Raw genomic sequence first — 23,441 nt, 5'->3', positions numbered from 1 at the left:
TATAAGGTGTGTTGTAGTTACTATGATATAGGTGTGTTGTAGCTACTATGATATAAGGTGTGTTGTAGTTACTATGATATAAGGTGTGTTGTAGTTACTATGATATAAGGTGTGTTGTAGTCACTGTGATATAAGGTGTGTTGTAGTTACTATGATATAAGGTGTGTTGTAGTTACTATGATATAAGGTGTGTTGTAGTTACTATGATATAAGGTGTGTTGTAGTTACTGTGATATAAGGTGTGTTGTAGTTACTATGATATAAGGTGTGTTGTAGTTACTATGATATAAGGTGTGTTGTAGTCACTGTGATATAAGGTGTGTTGTAGTTACTATGATATAAGGTGTGTTGTAGTTACTATGATATAAAGGTGGTGTTGTAGTACTGTGATATAAGGTGTGTTGTAGTCACTGTGATATAAGGTGTGTTTGTAGTTACTATGATATAAGGTGTGTTGTAGTTACTATGATAAAAGGTGTGTTGTAGTCACTGTGATATAAGTGTGTTTGTAGTTACTATGATTATAAGGTGTGTTGTAGTTACTATGATATAAGTGTGTTGTAGTTACTATGATATAAGGTTGTGTGTAGTTCTATGATATAAGGTGTGTTGTAGTTACTATGATATAAGGTGTGTTGTAGTTACTTATGATATAAGGTGTGTTTGTAGTTACTGTGATAGGAACTATGCTATTAAGGTGTGTGTAGTTACTATGATATAAGGTGTGTTGTAGTCACTGTGATATAAGGTGTGTTGTAGTTACTATGATATAAGGTGTGTTGTAGTTACTATGATATAAGGTGTGTTGTAGTTACTATGATATAAGGTGTGTTTGGTAGTTATATGATATAAGGTGTGTTGTAGTTACTATGATAAGGTGTGTTGTAGTCACTATGATATAAGGTGTGTTGTAGTTACTGTGATATAAGGTGTGTTGTAGTTACTATGATATAGGTGTGTTGTAGTTACTGTGATATAAGGTGTGTTGTAGTTACTACATGATATAAGGTGTGTGTCAGTTACTGTGATATAAGGTGTGTTGTAGTTACTATGATATAAGGTGTGTTGTAGTTACTATGATATAAGGTGTGTTGTAGTTACTATGATATAAGGTGTGTTGTAGTTACTATGATGTGTGTTGTAGTTAATATGATATAAGGTGTGTTGTAGTTACTATGATATAAGGTGTGTTGTAGTCACTGTGATATAAGGTGTGTTGTAGTCACTATGATATAAGGTGTGTTGTAGTTACTATGATATAAGGTGTGTTGTAGTTACTATGATATAAGGTGTGTTGTAGTTACTATGATATAAGGTGTGTTGTAGTTACTATGATAAGGTGTGTTTTAGTTACTATGATATAAGGGTGTTGTAGTTACTATGATATAAGGTGTGTTGTAGTTACTATGATATAAGGTGTGTTGTAGTCACTGTGATATAAGGTGTGTTGTAGTTTACTATGATATAAGGTGTGTTGTAGTTACTATGATATAAGGTGTGTTGTAGTTACTATGATATAAGGTGTGTTGTAGTTACTATGATATAAGGTGTGTTGTAGTTACTATGATATAAGGTGTGTTGTAGTTACTATGATATAAGGTGTGTTGTAGTTACTATGATATAAGGTGTGTTGTAGTCACTGTGATATAAGGTGTGTTGTAGTTACTATGATATAAGGTGTGTTGTAGTCACTATGATATAAGGTGTGTTGTAGTTACTGTGATATAAGGTGTGTTGTAGTTACTGTGATATAAGGTGTGTTGTAGTTACTGTGATATAAGGTGTGGTTGTAGTTACTACATGATATAAGGTGTGTGTAGTTACTATGATATAAGGTGTGTTGTAGTTACTATGATATAAGGTGTGTTGTAGTTACTATGATATAAGGTGTGGTTGTACGTTACTATGATATAAGGTGTGTTGTAGTTACTATGATATAAGGTGTGTGTCAGTTACTGTGATATAAGGTGTGTTTGTAGTTACTTGACTATTAAGGTGTGTTGTAGTACTATGATATAAGGTGGTGTTGTAGTCACTGTGATATAAGGTGTGTTGTAGTTACTATGATATAAGGTTGTGTTGTAGTACTATGATATAGGTGTGTTGTAGTCACTGTGATATAAGGTGTGTTGTAGTACTATGCTATAAGGTGTTGTTGTAGTACTATGATATAAGGTGTGTTGTAGTTACTGTGATATAAGGTGTGTTGTAGTACTGTGATATAAGGTGTGTTGTAGTTACTAATGATATAAGGTGTTGTTTGTAGTTACTATGATATCAGGTGTGTTTGTAGTTACTATGATATAAGGTGTGTTGTAGTTACTACATGATATAAGGTGTGTTGTAGTTACTATGATATAAGGTGTGTTGTAGTTACTATGATCTAAGGTGTGTTGTAGTTACTATGATATAAGGGTGTTGTAGTTACTATGATATAAGGTGTGTTGTAGTTACTATGATATAAGGTGTGTTGTAGTTACTATGATATAAGGTGTGTTGTAGTCACGTGATATAAGGTGTTTGTAGTTACTATGATATAAGGTGTGTTGTAGTCACTATGATATAAGGTGTGTTGTAGTTACTATGATATAAGGTGTGTTGTAGTTACTATGATATAAGGTGTGTTGTAGTTACTATGATATAGGTGTGTTGTAGTTACTATGATATAAGGTGTGTTGTAGTTACTATGATAAGGTGTGTGTCAGTTTACTGTGATATAAGGTGTGTTTTAGTTACTATGATATAAGGTGTTTGTAGTCACTGTGATCTAAGGTGTGTTTGTAGTTACTATGTATAAGGTGTGTTGTAGTCACTATGATATAAGGTGTGTTGTAGTACTATGATATAGGTGTGTTGTAGTTACTATGATATAGGTGTGTTGTAGTTACTATGATATAAGGTGTGTTGTAGTTACTATGATATAAGGTGTGTTGTAGTTACTATGATTATAAGGTGTGTTGTAGTTACTATGATATAAGGTGTGTTGTAGTCACTAGGTGTGTTGTAGTCACTGTGATAGGTGTGTTGTAGTTACTATGATATAAGGTGTGTTGTAGTTACTATGATATAAGGTGTGTTGTAGTTACTATGATATAAGGTGTGTGTAGTTACTATGATATAAGGTGTGTTGTAGTTACTATGATATAAGGTGTGTTGTAGTTACTATGATATAAGGTGTGTTGTAGTTACTATGATATAAGGTGTGTTGTAGTCACTGTGATATAAGGTGTGTTGTAGTTACTATGATATAAGGTGTGTTGTAGTCACTATGATATAAGGGTGTGTTGTAGTTACTGTGATATAAGGTGTGTTGTAGTTACTGTGATATAAGGTGTGTTGTAGTTACTGTGATATAAGGTGTGTTGTAGTTACTACATGATATAAGGTGTGTTGTAGTTACTATGATATAAGGTGTGTTGTAGTTACTATGATATAAGGTGTGTTGTAGTTACTATGATATAAGGTGTGTTGTAGTTACTATGATATAAGGTGTGTTGTAGTTACTATGATATAAGGTGTGTTGTAGTTACTATGATATAAGGTGTGTGTCAGTTACTGTGATATAAGGTGTGTTGTAGTTACTATGATATAAGGTGTGTTGTAGTCACTGTGATATAAGGTGTGTTGTAGTTACTATGATATAAGGTGTGTTGTAGTTACTATGATATAAGGTGTGTTGTAGTCACTGTGATATAAGGTGTGTTGTAGTTACTATGATATAAGGTGTGTTGTAGTCACTATGATATAAGGTGTGTTGTAGTTACTGTGATATAAGGTGTGTTGTAGTTACTGTGATATAAGGTGTGTTGTAGTTACTGTGATATAAGGTGTGTTGTAGTTACTACATGATATAAGGTGTGTTGTAGTTACTATGATATAAGGTGTGTTGTAGTTACTATGATATAAGGTGTGTTGTAGTCACTATGATATAAGGTGTGTTGTAGTTACTATGATATAAGGTGTGTTGTAGTTACTATGATATAAGGTGTGTTGTAGTTACTATGATATAAGGTGTGTTGTAGTTACTATGATATAAGGTGTGTTGTAGTTACTATGATATAAGGTGTGTTGTAGTTACTATGATATAAGGTGTGTTGTAGTCACTGTGATATAAGGTGTGTTGTAGGTACTATGATATAAGGTGTGTTGTAGTCACTGTGATATAAGGTGTGTTGTAGTTACTATGATATAAGGTGTGTTGTAGTTACTATGATATAAGGTGTGTGTCAGTTACTGTGATATAAGGTGTGTTGTAGTTACTATGATATAAGGTGTGTTGTAGTCACTGTGATATAAGGTGTGTTGTAGTTACTATGATATAAGGTGTGTTGTAGTCACTATGATATAAGGTGTGTTGTAGTTACTGTGATATAAGGTGTGTTGTAGTTACTATGATATAAGGTGTGTTGTAGTTACTATGATATAAGGTGTGTTGTAGTTACTGTGATATAAGGTGTGTTGTAGTTACTGTGATATAAGGTGTGTTGTAGTTACCATGATATAAGGTGTGTGTCAGTTACTGTGATATAAGGTGTGTTGTAGTTACTATGATATAAGGTGTGTTGTAGTTACTATGATATAAGGTGTGTTGTAGTTACTATGATATAAGGTGTGTTGTAGTTACTATGATATAAGTGTGTTGTAGTTACTATGATATAGGTGTGTTGTAGTTTACTATGATATAAGGTGTGTTGTAGTTACTATGATATAAGGTGTGTTGTAGTTACTATGATATAAGGTGTGTTGTAGTCACTATGATATAAGGTGTGTTGTAGTTACTGTGATATAAGGTGTGTGTCAGTTACTGTGATATAAGGTGTGTTGTAGTTACTATGATATAAGGTGTGTTGTAGTCACTGTGATATAAGGTGTGTTTGTAGTTACTATGATATAAGGTGTGTTGTAGTCACTATGATATAAGGTGTGTTGTAGTTACTATGATATAAGGTGTGTTGTAGTTACTATGATATAAGGTGTGTTGTAGTTACTATGATATAAGGTGTGTTGTAGTTACTATGATATAAGGTGTGTTGTAGTTACTATGATATAAGGTGTGTTGTAGTTACTATGATATAAGGTGTGTTGTAGTCACTGTGATATAAGGTGTGTTGTAGTTACTATGATATAAGGTGTGTTGTAGTTACTATGATATAAGGTGTGTTGTAGTTACTATGATATAAGGTGGTGTTGTAGTTACTATGATATAAGGTGTGTTGTAGTTACTATGATATAAGGTGTGTTGTAGTTACTATGATATAAGGTGTGTTGTAGTTACTATGATATAAGGTGTGTTGTAGTCACTGTGATATAAGGTGTGTTGTAGTTACTATGATATAAGGTGTGTTGTAGTCACTATGATATAAGGTGTGTTGTAGTTACTGTGATATAAGGTGGTTGTAGTTACTGTGATATAAGGTGTGTTGTAGTTACTGTGATATAAGGTGTGTTGTAGTTACTACATGATATAAGGTGTGTTGTAGTTACTATGATATAAGGTGTGTTGTAGTTACTATGATATAAGGTGTGTTGTAGTTACTATGATATAAGGTGTGTTGTAGTTACTATGATATAAGGTGTGTTGTAGTTACTATGATATAAGGTGTGTTGTAGTTACTATGATATAAGGTGTGTGTCAGTTACTGTGATATAAGGTGTGTTGTAGTTACTATGATATAAGGTGGTGTTGTAGTCACTGTGATATAAGGTGTTTTGTAGTTACTATGATATAAGGTTGTGTTTGTAGTTACTATGATATAAGGTGTGTTGTAGTCACTGTGATATAAGGTTGTGTTGTAGTTACTATGATATAAGGTGTGTTGTAGTCACTATGATATAAGGTGTGTTGTAGTACTGTGATATAGTGTGTTGTAGTAAGGTGTGTTGTTAGTTACTGTGATATAAGTGTGTTGGTAGTTACTACATGATATAAGGTGTGTTGTAGTTACTATGCATAATGTGGTGTTGTAGTTACTATGATATAGGTGGTGTAGTCACTATGATATTAAGGTGTGTTGTAGTTACTATGATATAAGGTGTGTTGTAGTTACTATGATATAAGGTGTGTTGTAGTTACTATGATATAAGGTGTGTTGTAGTTACTATGATATAAGGTGTGTTGTAGTTACTATGATATAAGTGTGTTGTATTTACTATGATATAAGGTGTGTTGTAGTCACTGTGATATAAGGTGTGTTGTAGGTACTATGAATAAGGTGTGTTGTAGTCACTGTGATATAAGGTGTGTTGTAGTTACTATGATATAAGGTGTGTTGTAGTTACTATGATATAAGGTTGTGTGTCAGTTACTGTGATATAAGGTGTGTTGTAGTTACTATGATATAAGGTGTGTTGTAGTCACTGGATATAAGGTGTGTGTAGTTACTATGATATAAGGTGTGTTGTAGTCACTATGATATAAGGTGTGTTGTAGTTACTGTGATATAAGGTGTGTTGTAGTTACTATGATATAAGGTGTGTTGTAGTTACTATGATATAAGGTGTGTTGTAGTTACTATGATATAAGGTGTGTTGTAGTTACTATGATATAAGGTGTGTTGTAGTTACTGTGATATAAGGTGTGTTGTAGTTACTGTGATATAAGGTGTGTTGTAGTTACCATGATATAAGGTGTGTGTCAGTTACTGTGATATAAGGTGTTTGTGGTGTGTTGTAGTTACTATGATATAAGGTGTGTTGTAGTTACTATGATATAAGGTGTGTTGTAGTTACTATGATATAAGGTGTGTTGTAGTTACTATGATATAAGGTGTGTTGTAGTTACTAGATATAAGGTGTGTTGTAGTTACTATGATATAAGGTGTGTTGTAGTCACTGTGATATAAGGTGTGTTTGTAGTTACTATGATATAAGGTGTGTTGTAGTTACTATGATATAAGGTGTGTTGTAGTACTATGATATAGGTGTGTTGTAGTTACTATGATATAAGGTGTGTTGTAGTCACTATGATATAAGGTGTGTTGTAGTTACTGTGATATAAGGTGTGTTGTAGTTACTATGATATAAGGTGTGTTGTAGTTACTATGATATAAGGTGTGTTGTAGTTACTGTGACATAAGGTGTGTTGTAGTTACTGTGATATAAGGTGTGTTGTAGTTACTGTGATATAAGGTGTGTTGTAGTTACTATGATATAAGGTGTGTTATAGTTACTATGATATAAGGTGTGTTGTAGTTACTATGATATAAGGTGTGTTGTAGTTACTATGATATAAGGTGTGTTGTAGTTACTATGATATAAGGTGTGTTGTAGTCACTATGATATAAGGTGTGTTGTAGTTACTGTGACATAAGGTGTGTTGTAGTTACTGTGATATAAAGTGTGTTGTAGTTACTATGATATAAGGTGTGTTGTAGTTACTATGATATAAGGTGTGTTGTAGTCACTATGATATAAGGTGTGTTGTAGTTACTATGATATAAGGTGTGTTGTAGTTACTGTGACATAAGGTGTGTTGTAGTTACTGTGATATAAAGTGTGTGTAGTTACTATGATATAAGGTGTGTTGTAGTTACTATGATATAAGGTGTGTTGTAGTCACTATGATATAAGGTGTGTTGTAGTTACTGTGATATAAGGTTGGTTGTAGTTACTATGATATAAGGTGTGTTGTAGTTACTATGATATAAGGTGTGTTTGTAGTTACTGTGACATAAGGTGTGTTTGTAGTTACTATGATATAAGGTGTGTTTGTAGTTACTATGATCTAAGGTGTGTTGTAGTTACTATGATATAAGGTGTGTTGTAGTTACTGTGATATAAGTGTGTGTAGTTACTGTTAACTGTGTATTATATTGTGTGTTGTAGTTACTGTGATATAAGGTGTGTGTAGTTACTGTGATATAAGGTGTGTTATAGTTACTATGATATAAGGTGTGTTGTAGTTACTGTGATATAAGGTGTGTTGTAGTTACTGTGATATAAGGTGTGTTGTAGTTACTGTGATATAAGGTGTGTTGTAGTTACCATGATATAAGGTGTGTTGTAGTTACTGTGATATAAGGTGTGTTGTAGTTACTGTGATATAAGGTGTGTTGTAGTTACTATGATATAAGGTGTGTTGTAGTTACTATGATATAAGGTGTGTTGTAGTTACTGTGATATAAGGTGTGTTGTAGTTACTATGATATAAGGTGTGTTGTAGTTACTATGATATAAGGTGTGTTGTAGTTACTATGATATAAGGTGTGTTGTAGTTACTGTGATATAAGGTGTGTTGTAGTTACTGTGATATAAGGTGTGTTGTAGTTACTGTGATATAAGGTGTGTTATAGTTACTATGATATAAGGTGTGTGTCAGTTACTGTGATATAAGGTGTGTTGTAGTTACTGTGATATAAGGTGTGTTGTAGTTACTGTGATATAAGGTGTGTTGTAGTTACCATGATATAAGGTGTGTTGTAGTTACTGTGATATAAGGTGTGTTGTAGTTACTGTGATATAAGGTGTGTTGTAGTTACTATGATATAAGGTGTGTTGTAGTTACTGTGATATAAGGTGTGTTGTAGTTACTGTGATATAAGGTGTGTTGTAGTTACTATGATATAAGGTGTGTTGTAGTTATGATATAAGGTGTGTGTCAGTTACTATTATATGAGGTGTGTTGCGGTTACTATAGATACTGGAGAGGGTCTGCTTCTATCAATCCATAAGCATAGTATATCTTTCCAGTTACCTAGCCTATATTTTAATAATTCTAAATTTTTCTTCACAAGCCCTTATTTTTGTGGCTTCTTTTGTTAATATAAATATCACTTTCCATACTTAAGATGTTAAAGGATTATCTAATTCTCCTGGGATACAGAAAACAGTAACTGTAATGATCATATATCCTAAAGTCTTTCTAAACTTTCCTTTTAACTCAGCAGCACTCCATCCACATTCAGCGAGTGTTCTGTTCATGGTCTTTGGGTGGACTATAAAACCAGAAGTCAGCAATAGAGTTCTACCTGTGTGCTGAGCATTAAGTTGATGCTTTGGGTGCAGTAGTTCTTTCATTATCCAAAACTCTAAGAGAAAAGTTTGCTTTTGGGATGAAGACAATTAAACAGCATATTGAATTTGCTCAAGTCACAAATATTTGGTTACTACAGAGTAGATTTAATGCTGGACAATGGGAAGAAGATATAAAGACAAGGTTTGTCATCAAGGAATTCATAATACAATAGAAATAAGGCGCGTAGACATCTACAGTAGGAAAGGCTGTTGAAATTGATATGGTCACATGAAAATGGAAGTGAAGGGCCTTTAAAACACACTGTGGGGGGATTGGGCAGTTAGGATCAGCATCTTAGAGAAAGGAGGCCCTGAAGAGTAAAGCGGGAATTAGTAGAGGGACTCAGGGGTCGCAAATCCAAAGCCTCAGACCACATCTGAGTATCTTGGCTGCTCAGCTAGAACACAGGAAAGTGTAGGAAGCCAGGCCAATCGACTACCAGCAGTAAAGCTGGCTATCTGTATATTTTAGGTTAGAAGATCATAGCGCAAAGATCCACTTTGTGTCAGGCATCAAAGAAGAACCCACAAAGAGGCACTAAAACCAGTTCATTATCTTCTGTGTCTACATCCACCTATCTACAAACCTGCATGAATGGGTAACTCATGGGAGGCCTTGGTATACGTCAAAATCCATAGAACCTTCATCCATGAATCAATGGTATACTTTAAATCATATTCCCAACAGGTATATCCCAGGCTACAGAATAATACCATCACAATAATGGTTTAGACACCTACTGAATTTAAAAAATAAATTTATGTATATTACAGTGACAATGTCACTTCTTTTTTTTTTAAGTTTCTTTTTTGTTGTTTGTTTGTTTGTTTATTTGTTCTTGGTTTTTCAAGACAGGGTTTCTCTGTGCAGCCTTGGCTGTCCTTGACTCGTTTTGTAGACCAGGCTGGCCTCAAACTCACAAAGATCCATCTGCCTCTGCCTCCTGAGTGCTGGGATTAAAGGCGTGCGCCACCACACATGGCACGACAATGTCACTTTTTATAATGGGATTTACAAGAAAGATACACATTCTAAATATGATTTCATATTAGATATATTAAGTATGATAGAGCTATAGAATCTTTGGAACTCAGAGAGAAGGTGTTTCTAAATACGCACCAACTAGCCATCAACTGCTGATCTCCTCCTGTACATCTGCTGTATTTCCCCATTTATTTATTTAATCACTTCACAGCCTGATTCCAGCCCCCTTCCCCCTCTCCTCCCAGTCCTACACTCATGCCCCCTCCCTCTTTCCCGACTTCTCTTTCTTCACAGAGAAAGGGAGGCCCTCAAGGGGTACCAACCCACCCTGGCATCTCAAGTCACAGCAGGACAAGTTTATTCTCTTCCATTGAGGTCAGACAAGGCAGCCCAGCTAGAGGGAAGGGATCCAGAGGTAGGCGTCAGAGTCAGAGACAGGCCCCACTCCAATTGTTAGGGGACCCACATGTTGACCAGGATACATATCTGTTTCATATGTTTAGGGGGGTGGGGTGTCTAGGTCCAGCCCACGCATGCATTCCTGTATTTTCTTTATCCAAAACTTAATTCCTTATCACAGATCTAATGTGACAAATTAAACAATATTATAATTTTGTAAATTAAGGTTTTTCCTACTGTATACAGGGGGGAAAACACTAAAAACTTTTTCCCAAGTAAAGTCATTGGGATATCCCACTTTACTGATCAGATAGAATAAGGTCTCGTTTAATAATTCATTCTTTAATCTCTTTATCTGATATAAAATCTGGCACTGATTTCTTGTAATGATGAACTTCAAGACAAAAAAAATAAAAATAAAAGCAAAACACAAGGAGTGATGGCCAGACTATGACTTCTGGTATACCTCTGAGGCTCAACCCAAACACTGCCTGGATGCACGCCTTAGACAGTCCACACTAGGTATGCATACCTTAGACGGGCTACACCATGTATGCATGCCTTAGACAGGCAACATCACCACTTCTGCACACTCCACCCTCTGACAAGGTGGCAACAATGAGGCCTTAACAATACACATTAGCCTGCTGCAAGAGCTCTTGTCTCAGAGCAGGAGACATGGGTCAGTGGTTAAGAACACTTACTGCTCTGTTCCCAGCATCCACAGATGGCTCAAGCCATCTGTAACTCCTGTTCCAAAGGGTCTAACCCCTTCTTTTGGACTTTTTGGGCATTGCTCGCATGTGGCACACAGACATACATGCAGAAAAAGCACCCATATACATAGACGTTTAAAATATTTTTTAAAATAACAATTGTATTTTATCAAATACTTAGTGACTAGGGTGTAACAATATATAACAGGATGCACCTCCAAGTCCCTGAGGGTCTCCATCTATAGATATAACCACCTTGTGTCAAATATAGTAATACGTAAAAGAGGCCAGTCATGCCCATACCCCAGCCTTTTCTTTTCATTACCCTCCCCTGCCCCCAAATTACAATGCACCAACTGTTTTCATGGTGCCTTAGTTACTTTTCCATCGTGGTGACAAGACACCTCGATCAAGGCAACTTATGGAAGTAAGAGTTCATTTGAGGCCTATGGTGCCAGGCCATGAGAGGTCATGGCTACCATGGCAGGCTGCATGGCAGCAGGCAGGCACGCATACACTGGAACAGTAGACAAGAGCTCACATCTTAATCCACAACCATGAGGCAGAAAGAGATAGCTAATAAGGGATTTCCTTGGCTTTTGAAATGTCAAAAAACCTGCCCCTAGTGACACAGTTCCTCCAACAAGGCCTCACTTCCTAATCTTTCCCTAACAGTTCCATGAATGGGGGCCCTAGTCGTCAAATATATGAGCCTATGGGAGCCATTTCATTCAAACTACTACACATGGCATTTCCATTATACTTTATATTATATGTAATTTAGAGATGATTTAAAATAGATAGGAATATATGTATAGGTTATATGCAAATTCTATGCCATGTTATCCATGGGTCTGAATACCCTCAGATTTTGACATCTGCAGAACATCCCGAAAAATATCTCCCATGAATATCAAGGGATGACTGCTCCGAAAATAGCATTCTGACTATATGCAGCACTCCAGTGCCATCAAATTGGCTGAATAAACCCAGAACTGCCTGCATCCCAAACGCATGTCTGCTCCAGATAAGGCTCCTTGCCTTTGGAGAGTAAGCCAGCTAACGTGGACACAGAGAGCCATTGAGGACACTATGTAGCACAATTAAGATTTTTAAAAAGGTAAAGACCTCATGGTAGTCACAAAGTTTAGAAATAGGTGAATATCCATGATAAATGGTGTACCAGTATTACTTTATAATGCATGTATAGATCTAGAAAATGTTTCTAGACTTTATAGACAACACACACACAATGAACTCAGAATGCTTTCACTGTAATCTCAAAGCTAGTTTCCCCTGTGCAACTCTAGTGTTCTTCAAACTGCAATTAATTGCTCACAGGTTTTTTTCCTTTCAAGGGTGTGACGGAAATTCCTCTTTCCCTTGCTTACAACTTGGGCACAGATGGGGGACCATGTTGCAGCCATGTCTGATTTGCCTTGTCTTTCTGCAAGTCTCCCAGACATGGCCCTGTGCCACCATGAGCAGTGAGAGTGAGACAGATCACACCCCCTGAGTAGTGCAAGCCCCTTTGGGAAAACCTGGGCACCAGACATCAGCTTCTGGACAAGGAGCCTCAAGGAGCAAATGGACTGACTGCTGTCGATGAAAATAACCCAGGAAATAATGCTTGCCTCCAGCCTTGAAGCAAACCCTGTAGTGATCTCTGGTGTGACAAACCTGGAGTGGGTTATGAAATCAATGGCCAGTATCTACTCAGTCAACTCTGTACCTCACAGAAGCTGGTTTCCAGCCAGAGACAGGCAGCTCCCAGCCTGGAGTCCAGGGTGAGCCATGGGTAGTCTGTCCCTGGTCAGCTGGAAATGGCCAGAGAGAGGATGGCTTGGAAGACCCTTCTCGTGCCCTTTCGTGTCCTTCTGCCCATACAGTTCTCAGAAGGTGGAACCCCACATCATGATGAGATGCAATCTTCTGGCCAGACATGCTCAATAACCTATCTAGAGGAGAAAATGAAGACGGAAGCAGCCTCACACATGCATATAGACACGGACAGGTAATTTACAGAAGCAAATGTATTCGTAAGCGAGCTCTTACACATGATTTGCGACTGGCAGTGTGCTTTCCAGTCAGCAGCCTTCTGCCCACCCCTTCCCATCATCTACACAACTCTCGGTCCAAGAGCCACTTAGGAAATAAATGACTCACGGCAGTGCAGCTGGAGGCAGGACATTTCTCTGTAACACATAATAGTAGCTTTTGAAGTCCATGGGTAATAAACCCTTGCTACCCTTTAGTCCTTTTCAGTTCTTCTAGGGGGAAAAGAGACACAGAAGGCCATGCAGATCAAATATCTCCCTTGCAATATAGACATTTTCCATTTGGATCTATAATTCTAGCTTGGAGGAATAAAACTAATTCTTAAAAGAAAAATCTTGCAAACATGTACATTTCTGGTTAGCCTCCAAGATGGGATGTACAGAGCACATGTTTGAGAGGTAGACTTCAGTCACCTGTGAGACATGCTCGCCCTCAGAGGTTTCCTGGGTTGTGTAGATACATTTACACATGTGAGGGTCTGTTTATGAAAAGGCCAAATTGCTTTACTGGATTTACTATGCAGCAGCTGCATGACCTTGGGCCAGATGTTTCATCGCACTGAGGCTGCTTCCTAATCTGTAACCTCAGAGAAATGAGCTGTTCTCACAGGGCTCTTGTGAGAATTCAATGAGATAGTAAAGAAAAGTACAGTCCTTAGACACAATTTTTCTTGAAGGCTGGCTCTGCTGAGATGAGCCACCTGGAGGCTGAAGGTAGCCCAGGTCCCACTCTGCTGTTAGATAAACACCAGACCAGGAAGTAGTTTCCTTCCTCTTTCCGGGAGCTCATGTACCACAGGCTAGCCTCAACTCGTCAAGGAGCTGACCTTGAACTCTACTCCTCCTCCCGCCATGATTATGACCATTTGCCACCACAGCCAGTTTATATGGTACTCATGAGTGGTGGACAAGCACTCTACCAACTGGGCCACTCCCCCTAGCCCTGGGAACAGTCATTTCCAACAAGCATTTTAACCAGTGAATTTAGCCTGCTGCTGCTCACCAGGCTGTACAGGTGTCCAACTGCGTTGTTGGCATGCTATGTGGTCTAGTTGGCTCTGGCTCTGAGCTCCTGTTTCTGGGTCTCATGAGCCTTGTATGAATTTGATATCCTCAAGTTGGCCAGAGCGTAGGCATTCTGCTCAGGACACAGGTACCCATCCTCAATTCTCTGCTCTCCTTCTGGGGTCTTCTTTGTCCAGTCAGGGTTCCAGTCCTTCCAGTCCTGCTTGTCTTTTCTATATTTCAGCTTAAAGGCCACATTGGAAAGCCCTCCCTGCAGCTGCCTAGTCATTGTCAATGACAGAAATACATTTTACTCTCCCACAAGGATCTCACATTTGTTGATATTTCCTTGAAAAATCAAGGTAGATGGCTGTTTGTGTCCATGGCACCTGCCACTTAGTAGGTCCTCTGTAAGAAAGGCAGAGTGGACAGGCATATTCATCTATTATTGGTCTGCAGTGGGGCCAGCTTAGGGTAGCATTCTCACACTGAGGAACGAGGGCTGATAGGTAGAAAAGCTGCCTTTTTGCCTCACAATACGACAACTGCAGAGTGTGGTTTGCTTTGTGCAGTATCTGTGCCCAGGGGAAAGCCATAAATTAAAAGAACTTTGTTCATCCAGCTTCACTGAAGAAGGCTGGCTTTTAGTCATTTGCTGTGAAAAGAAATTTGCAAAGTGAAGCATCTCTTTAGGACTGGACTCTCACAACAGTTGTTATTAGTATCAAAATCACCTCACTTATATTTTCCTAACTATGCATAAAATGGAAACTATTGTTTTTGAAACAAAATTGTGCCCTCATTATAAAGAGAAATCCAGAGAGTGCTGCAAACACTTGTGTTTGAACCATTCTTAGCTCATTTGGGGACGATGGGACAACTGGGCACACTCGAAGGTCTGACTTTGTGCCTTCTGGAAAACACACATTTTCTGGCCACAGAAAGTCTGGGGAGACACTTGGGACAGGCTTTAGAAAGCAGGCCATCCCAACCAATCTGCCCAGCTCCTAAAATTGCTGATGTGTAAGGAAGGATGTCTGAGAACACTGGTTTGTGTTTCCTAAGGAGAGAGAGAAAGAAAGGCTGTGGATGTGGGGAGGTGGAAAGGATGTGGGAGGAGTTGGAGAATGTAAAATCGTAACCCGAATATATTGCACGAGGAAAAAAAAAATCTATTTTCTATTTTTTAAAAAGAAAAAAAAAAAAAAGAAGAAGAAAATTATGAAGAGATGGAAGTGTAGGTGTGTGTTCCTTTCACTTGTTAATTTAGTTTCCCAGTAGAGACTCTGTCTTCATCTTTCCCTGTGGTCAGAGGTGAAGAGATCTCCACTTGAGAACAGGGAACGGGTCCTCTATGGATGCCATGTTGACAAGTGAGCTAACTGCAGGTGATGTGAGTGGAAGCAGGGGCCTGCCTGTTAGTTTACAGAGTGCCACGTAAGGAGAAGTGGAAACACTGGGCTGTATGCGAGCAAACCTAAGGACGCCTGTGGCCAGCCTAGGTTATAGATAAGCATGGGTCTCCCCCAGAATGCTCTCTTGCTTGCTGAGGTCACATGGTTGCCTGGGACCTACGATGAGAATCCAAGGACAGACAGTGGGGGAAAAATCATACCAGCCAGGTAGCCATGGATGCCACTTTGTGTTCATAATCCTGAGCTGAAACTGAAAGTGAGCAGACGAATGGGGGGTGGGGGGTGGGGGGGATGTGGAGCTTTCCTTTTAATTTCTTTCATCGTTTCTCAACAGTCTCACTCCTTCCACAACAATGTTTTTGCTTCTGCTGCTGCTGCTTCCTCCTCCTCTTCTTCCTTCTTCCTGTCTTCTTCTTCTTCTAGATTTATTTTTATTTATTTATTTATTTATTTATTTATTTATTTATTTATGACAGAGTCTCTCTGTGTAATAGCCCTGGCTGTCCTGGACTTGCTTTGTAGACCAGGTTGGCCTTGAACTCACAGAGACCCACCTGCCTCTCTCTGCCTTCCTGAGTGCTGGGATTACAGGCGTGTACCCCAAGCCTGGCTTTCTTTTATTTTTCAGTTATGCATCTGTGTGAACATGAGCGCAGGTATCCATGGAGGCCAGAAGAGGGAATTAAACCCCCTGGAGCTAGAGCTGCAGCTGTTGTGAGCTGCCAGACATGGGTTCTGGAAACCAAACACAGCACCCCCCCTCCAGGAGAGCAGCAAGCACTCTTAAACACAGTCATCTCTCCAACCTCACAATGGCTCTTGACATGGGCAGTATTCAGGTATTTTGAGTACTGCTAATTATGAACATCAGCTATATTCTAGACTTCTTGAAACCCATTAAGGTTGAGGATCCACAGCAGGGCCTTTAGCCGGGATGATTGGGTGGGGACTGGTCAGCAAGCTGTAGGCCTCCTCAGGGATGCTAATGTGTAGCTAGCCTGGAACACTATCACACAAAAGAGCATGGCTGATACAGACAGGGGTTGGGGAGAGTGTGCGTCAGTGCAGAGTGAAGGTGTAACAGAGGCAAGCTGAAGCTTCTGGGGACTGTCAGCTTAATGGGAAATGTGGGAAAAACAAGACATACACGTAGCAGGAGAAAACAGATATAATACCATTGTAGGATGAGAGCAGCTCCTTCTAGAGTTAAAAGGAAAGGGGAATTGCACTTGTGAAGAGGTTATCAAACGGTGGAAAGCACTGGCTGGTGCCTGAGGAGCCGGTGGCTGTATACTGAGATACCGAAGAGTGAGCTTGCAAATAGGAAGAGTGGGGTTTGTATTTCTGCAACCAAATGCTGATAGCCAACCTTCCTATGCTCATGGCTCATCTCCACTATGCTGGTGAAACAATTAAGAACATAACAAACAGAAGCAGTTAAGGAGTAAAAATAATAGAAATAACTAAATAAGTGATTGCAAGCCAGTCCCTAGCCCATATACCCAAGGGCTACAGAAACATCCAGAATACCACCTCACGTTACTCCCTCTGGTGACCTTCAGCATTGCGTTGCTGTTTTAAATTAAAGTTGTAATTAATTCTCTGAATATTTCGCGTAATGTATTTAGATTATATTCACTCCACTCCCAAGTCCATCCTCATCACCTTATGCCCCCAACCTCACATCTTGAAAAGCATTATCCATAGAGTTCAATTTGTGCTGTTTGCATACTTGTGGGTGTGGAGCCATCCACTGGGCTGTGCTTGCCCTAACACGGACACACCCTGTGCAGTCAGTGACGGGGCGCCGTAAGCCCTCTCCCTCTGCATGACAGAATGTTACCTGGCTTGATATTGTACAGGCAACTACAACTGCTATGAGTTGCCCTTTGAGAGTTTAGCACTGGCTGGATGATGGTCCTATATAGCAGAAGGCAGCAGTCTTGGATGTTTCTATAAATGCACATATTTTTGTCTCTATTGTTGATGTGTTCGTATACTTGGCTCCTTCATAAATGGGTCCCACAATCTGTAGTATGTTTTTATCAAGGATTTTTACTATGATAGAATACACATTTATTTAAAAAAAAAAAAAAAAAAAAGCAAACTTTACTTCCAGGTCAAACTCTGCATTTATATTCATAGTGGGTTTTAAGCAGGGTCGGAGTGAAAAAAAAAAAAAGCAAAACAAACAAACAAACAAAAACAAACCAAACCACTTCCCATCCAGCCAAGTGAAAGCATGGCTAACGAGGCTCATTTGGTATCAGTAGGCTGTTTTACACAACAGTGGAGGGCTGAAGAATTCAGACCGCCCCTTGGCGGTTGGCTCAGAGGCCTCCTGAGCCTCAAGTGCAGTAGAGAACCACAGTTCCCATCATGCCTCTGCCCTTCTTTAGCTCTGGGTACTTTTATTTACCTCAAGAAAACATTTCCTAGGAGATTGTCTTCCCGTTTGTCTTTCTATGCTATTTTGTGGTAGGTGTGAGGGTTGCCAGACTAGCTGAAATAATGACAACTGGGATTGTTTTCTTCACGAATTATTAAGCAGTCATGTAGTCACGTGTGTGTGTGTGTGTGTGTGTGTGTGTGGTCATTTGGGTACATGTGTACATGTGTGGCCTGCAGTCTACATAAGGCTCCTCCCTCTATTGCTCCCACCTTTGTTTTTAAGGAGAGTCTCCCTAGACCTGGAGCTCAGCAATCTGGCTATGTTGGCTGACAAATGAGCACCAAATCTAGCTTCTAACATTAGTGCTGGAGCTCAGAACCCGGGCCCTTACACTTGTGTGCCAGCACAACTGAGCCTTCTCCCAGCCATAAGCAGGAATATATAAACTACCTATCTAACTAACCAACCAACTAACCAACCAAACAACAATAAGAAACACAACAACAAGAAGCTTCCGCCTTCCCAGGCCGGAGGTCTAAAGTAGGAGAGCATGGCTACAATCCAGGCTTATCACAGAGAGGTGAAACCGCAAACCACAGCCTGGCTGACCATATCCATACCTGGCCTTCATTCACTAAACCAAACAGCTGGCTTGGCGCTGGATCAAGTCCGACGGGAAGCTAACACTGTGGCTTAGTCATATAAAACGTGCATGTGGCAGAGGGGATGAGGGGGCAGGGAGCTAATGAATGAAAGGTAATATCCTAGCGTACCCTTGGGTGTTCTCACAAAACCTCGTAAGGCTAAAACGCAAAATAAGGCTGAAATGTCAACATTTCTAAAAACTGGATTCATTACTTTCTCCAACATGAATTTGCTCCAAAACATCACTTGAACTGGTTTGGGGTTTTCCTCTGTGCAGCTAAATAAAAATATTTCATTCACTTTACTACAGAAATGACTGTTTTCTAGATATTAGCAATATGTGAATTGCATTTCCCTCCCTCCCTCCCTCCCCCCCCCCATCTCTCTCTCCTTCCCTCTCATCCCCTCTCCCTTCTTTTCTGGTTTGTATTATGTTTCTAAAAGCTGTTTTCTGTTTGTTTCACTGTGTTTGTCTCACTTTGTATGCCTGGCTGGCCTAAAATTTGCTATGTAGACCAGGGTGGTCTTGAACTCACAGAGATCCACCTGACTCTCTGCCTCTTGTGTTCTGAGATTAAAGCATGAGATATACTAAGTCCAACTTTTCTTTGTGTGGTTTTCATTTTGGTGTGTGTGTGTGTGTGTGTGTGTGTGTGTGTGTGCGCGCACACACACACACGTTTTCAAGGCAGGATTTCTCTGGGTAGCCTTGGCTGTCCTGGACTCCAACCAGGCTGGCCTCCAACTCACAGAGATCTGCCTGCTTCTGCTTCCCTGAGTAGTGGCATTACAGGTATGCACCACCATACCTTCCTTTGTGTTTTTAAGAGTGGGTTTTGCTATGGGGCCCAAACTTACCTCAAATTCAGTCTTTTCCTCAGCCTCTACCTCACAGGTCCTGAGATCGCAGACACACACTATCATGCCCAGTGTGAAAGCCGAATTCTAAAGACATTTGGCACAGGGGTTGGCCTTTGCACAGCTTACAGACAGGCAAGTGTTCTAGAGCTGATTCTTTTGTTGCTCCCCCAAATCATACAGGCATTTGCCTGACCTCATTTAGGGGTCTCTGTGGGAAAGAGTAAGCTTTGTCACAAGTGGGAGCAGTCTTGGTGGGCTTTACCCTTGGGCACCCCATGAATAGCTTGTGACAGACTGAGTGGAGCCATCTGGGTTTGGAATTCTGGAAGCAGGACCTGGGACCCCAACCTGGTCTCTTGTCTTTCTAAGGACCCTCACCGGAGAAGGAGCGAGGTCCTCCCCACGTGACTGAGGGAGTTGGGGGAAAGAGAGAAAAAACAAAGTCGGCTGCAGGGAGGGAGAGCGTGCAGGAGCAGCGGACAAGCTGGATCAGCACGCCGGCCAGAGAGACACCTAAGGATCCGTTCCCGTGGAACGGCTACCGGAAGGTTCACTCTTTCGTCCCTTTAACCTTCTTTCCTTCTTTTATAAGCTAGTTTGGGTTGCATAATAAAGTTTAAATTGCTAAGAAACAGAGTCACATCTGGCGCCCCAAACGTGGGGCCCGATGGGTTCCACAGTCCCCTAAGGGTACGGGGAAGAGTCAGTATTCGAAGGTATAGAAATTGCTGTTTTCAGGGTATCAGCAAAGTTGCAACTGCTGTTGCAAAACTTTTTCCTACAATGATACTTAGAGAGAATTCTCTGTTTTTTTCATTGTCCTTTTATTACAATATTCATGTTTAAAAGATTAAAAGAAAGGCTAATGACATAGAAAAGCCGGAAGGGGCAGTAAGTTCTATCCTTTTAAAAAAGATTGCAGATTTGACTGGACAGATGGAAAGGCTGAGGAAAGAAAATAAAGGGATGGGAAAGCAAAAAGAATTTTTGGTAATTGGTAGTGATGAAAGACAAAAAATAGAGAGACCAAAAAGCCAAAAAAAACCAAAAGAGTCAATAAGCTACTATCCTTTTGGAAAAAATTACTGACTTGACTAAACAAATGGGCAAAATGCAAAAAAAACTGAAAGGGCTAGAAAAACAAAAGGCACCAGTGGTTAAAAAGGATGGAAAAGGTCAGAAACCAGAGACAAAGGAAGCTAGACCGACCAAAAGGTCTTTAAAAGTAAATATCCCAGTAGAGGATACCTCCACAGTCGCCCAGACACCTTCAGCGTTTCCAGGTCACTGTAAGACATGTACCTGAGCAAATGGTGCTGAGGGTTATGAAATGGCCTGACGTCCTGTAGACATGAGTGGATTTAAAACATTTAAAGAATCCGTCGTCAAATATGGTAATGCACTCTACATTGTTTAAACAAATGTTAAATAGCTGGGCCACACAAAATAAACTTGTTCCCCAAGATTAAAAAAATTTAGTTTCAACGGTATTAGAAACAGCACAACAGTTACAGTGGTTATCATGGTGGCGAACAGAGGCTATAAAAATAGAACAAAAAAATACGACACAGGAAATAAATATTAATAGAGATCAATTGCTTGGTGAAGGACAATATACTAATATTAGAGAACAAATTCAAGCTAAAGATAGGGTGATTGAACAATGTCGTAAGGCAGCCTTGAGAGCTTGGAGCTGGTAGAGAAACCCTGGGGAAAACAACTATTCCCTTTACTAAAGTGTTCCAAGGACCCTTGGAGCCCTTTACAAAATTCTTGCAGAGGTTAAGATCTGCAATGGATAAGGTGATGCCAGATTCTGACAACAAACAGGCATTAAAACTTATCATGGCTTATGAGAATACAAATGCTGACTGTAAGAGGGTGCTTAGACCATTAAAGGAAAGAGGCGCTCCACTAGATGACTGGGTAAAAGAGACAGTTAATATCAACTCTCAGGAGTATCAAAATAATATTGTGGGACAAACTTTAGCCAGAGAGCCCAGATATCCTAATACTCGGTGCTTCAATTGTGGTAAAATTGGTCATGTACAAAAAAACTGTAGAGATAGAAGGCGCAATAACCCAGGAAAAAACGTAACTCGTAAGAGAAAACAAAGAGGTTCTGGTTATGATGGTAATGAGGTGCCAAGATTCCCAGGGTACTGTAGTCGCTGTGGGAAAGGAAAACATTGGTCTCGAGATTGTCAGTCTAAGAAAGATGTGCAAGGCAATATCTTGCCGACGGGAAACGACAGGAGGGGGCCATCGGCTCGGGCCCCCATAAACAATGCCAGCCAAATTCCTTTGGCCAGGTCAGGAAGTGGACAACCCACAGGAAAACGGGAACTGAGTGTAGTGATCTAATGCATGCTACTGAAGACAGTGCAGCCTTGGATCTGGCTTCAAATATGTCTCTTACCCTATCTCCCCAGGTTAAATGTTACAAATTAAATACTGGTGTTTTCGGACCTTTGCCTTCAGGCACAGTAAAAATAGTTCTGAGAAAAAGTGGGCTGACTTCTCATGGTTTTATTGTACATCCCGGTATTATAGACGGAGATTCTAAAGAAGAAATAAAAATCATGGCATGTGTGAAAAAGGAGATAAAAATCAATGCCGGGGATAAAATTGCTCAACTCCTACTGTTTCCTTACATTAAGGGCAAAGCCACTCCAGTAAAAAGGACTGGTGCATTCAGAAGCACAGGGACCCGGGTGTTCTGACAAACAATAATTAATGATCAGAGACCTAAGTTAATTGTACAATTAAATGGTGTTAAAATAGAAGGCTTGGTGGACAGCGGAGCCGATGTCTCCATCATTTGCCAAAAGTCTTAGAACCAAAATTGGCCACTTAAAAAGGTTTGTACAAAAATTGTAGAAATTGGTAAACTATCTCAAATAAAACAAAGTGTACAGTGGCTTGAGTGTGTGGGACCAGATGGACAGATAGGGAGGCTAAAACCCTATGTGGCTGACATTCCCATAAATCTATGGGGAAGAGACCTTTTACAACAATGGGGTACTCAGATTACTATTCCTGCAAATACCGTGATAAACAAGGTTGAAACTATGGGTGAACTGGCACACGCTTCTGGGAAAGAGATTCATGTAAGTGATCAGGGGCGACTACAAGCTATGCCCATTGTCCAACCTCAGAACTCTTCAGGTTTAGAGTGTCAAAATTTTTAAGAGGGGCCACTGCTGAGATACCAACCGCCTTGCCCCTAAAATGGATTTCAAACAGACCTATATGACAAGAGCAGTGGCCCTTATCAAAAGAAAAGTTACAGGCGCTTCACGGTTTAATAAAAGAGCAGCTAGAGGCTCAACACATCGAAGAATCATCCAGTCCCTGGAATTCCCCTGTGTTTGTGGTAAAAAAGAAATCAGGTGGATGGAAAATGATAACAGATTTGAGGGCCATAAACAAGGTGATTCAACCCATGGGCTCACTTCAACCTGAAATTCCTTTGCCTTCCTTGCTACCTAGGTCTTGACATATAATTACAATTGATTTAAAAGATTGTTTTTTCACCATACCTTTACATGAGAAGGACAGGAAAAGGTTTGCTTTCTCAGTACCTACTCTGAACAGTAATTCTCCAATAAAGAGATATCATTGGAAGGTACTTCCACAAGAAATGTTAAATAGCCCAACTTTATGCCAGTATTTTGTGCAACAACCTTTAAAAATAATTCGTAAGCAATTTCCTCAATCTATCATATACCATTACATAGATGATATTCTGCTAGCTGATTCTGATCCTAGTGTTGTAAAAAAAATGTTTCAAAAAACACAAAGAATTCTACCATGCTGAAGATTACAGATTGCTGTAAAAAAAATACAAAGAGGAGATTCTATTACCTATTTAGGCTATAAAATAAGTGAACAAAAAATTCGACCACAAAAGGTACAGATCCGTAGAGATCAATTACAAACTCTTAATGACTT

General features: G+C 39.3%; 1 protein-coding gene across 1 annotated transcript in view; it reads right to left on the bottom strand.

Moving 5' to 3' along the window:
- Positions 1-23,441, bottom strand: part of Pag1 (phosphoprotein membrane anchor with glycosphingolipid microdomains 1) — a 168,254-nt gene that overhangs the window by 126,703 nt on the left and 18,110 nt on the right. The window lies entirely within an intron of this gene.

The sequence above is a fragment of the Acomys russatus genome, chromosome 2 (genome assembly GCF_903995435.1).
Source record: "Acomys russatus chromosome 2, mAcoRus1.1, whole genome shotgun sequence".
Lineage (NCBI taxonomy): Eukaryota > Metazoa > Chordata > Mammalia > Rodentia > Muridae > Acomys > Acomys russatus.
The sequence above is the reverse complement of the archived record's forward strand: the minus strand, read 5'-3'. Positions and strand labels throughout refer to the sequence as shown.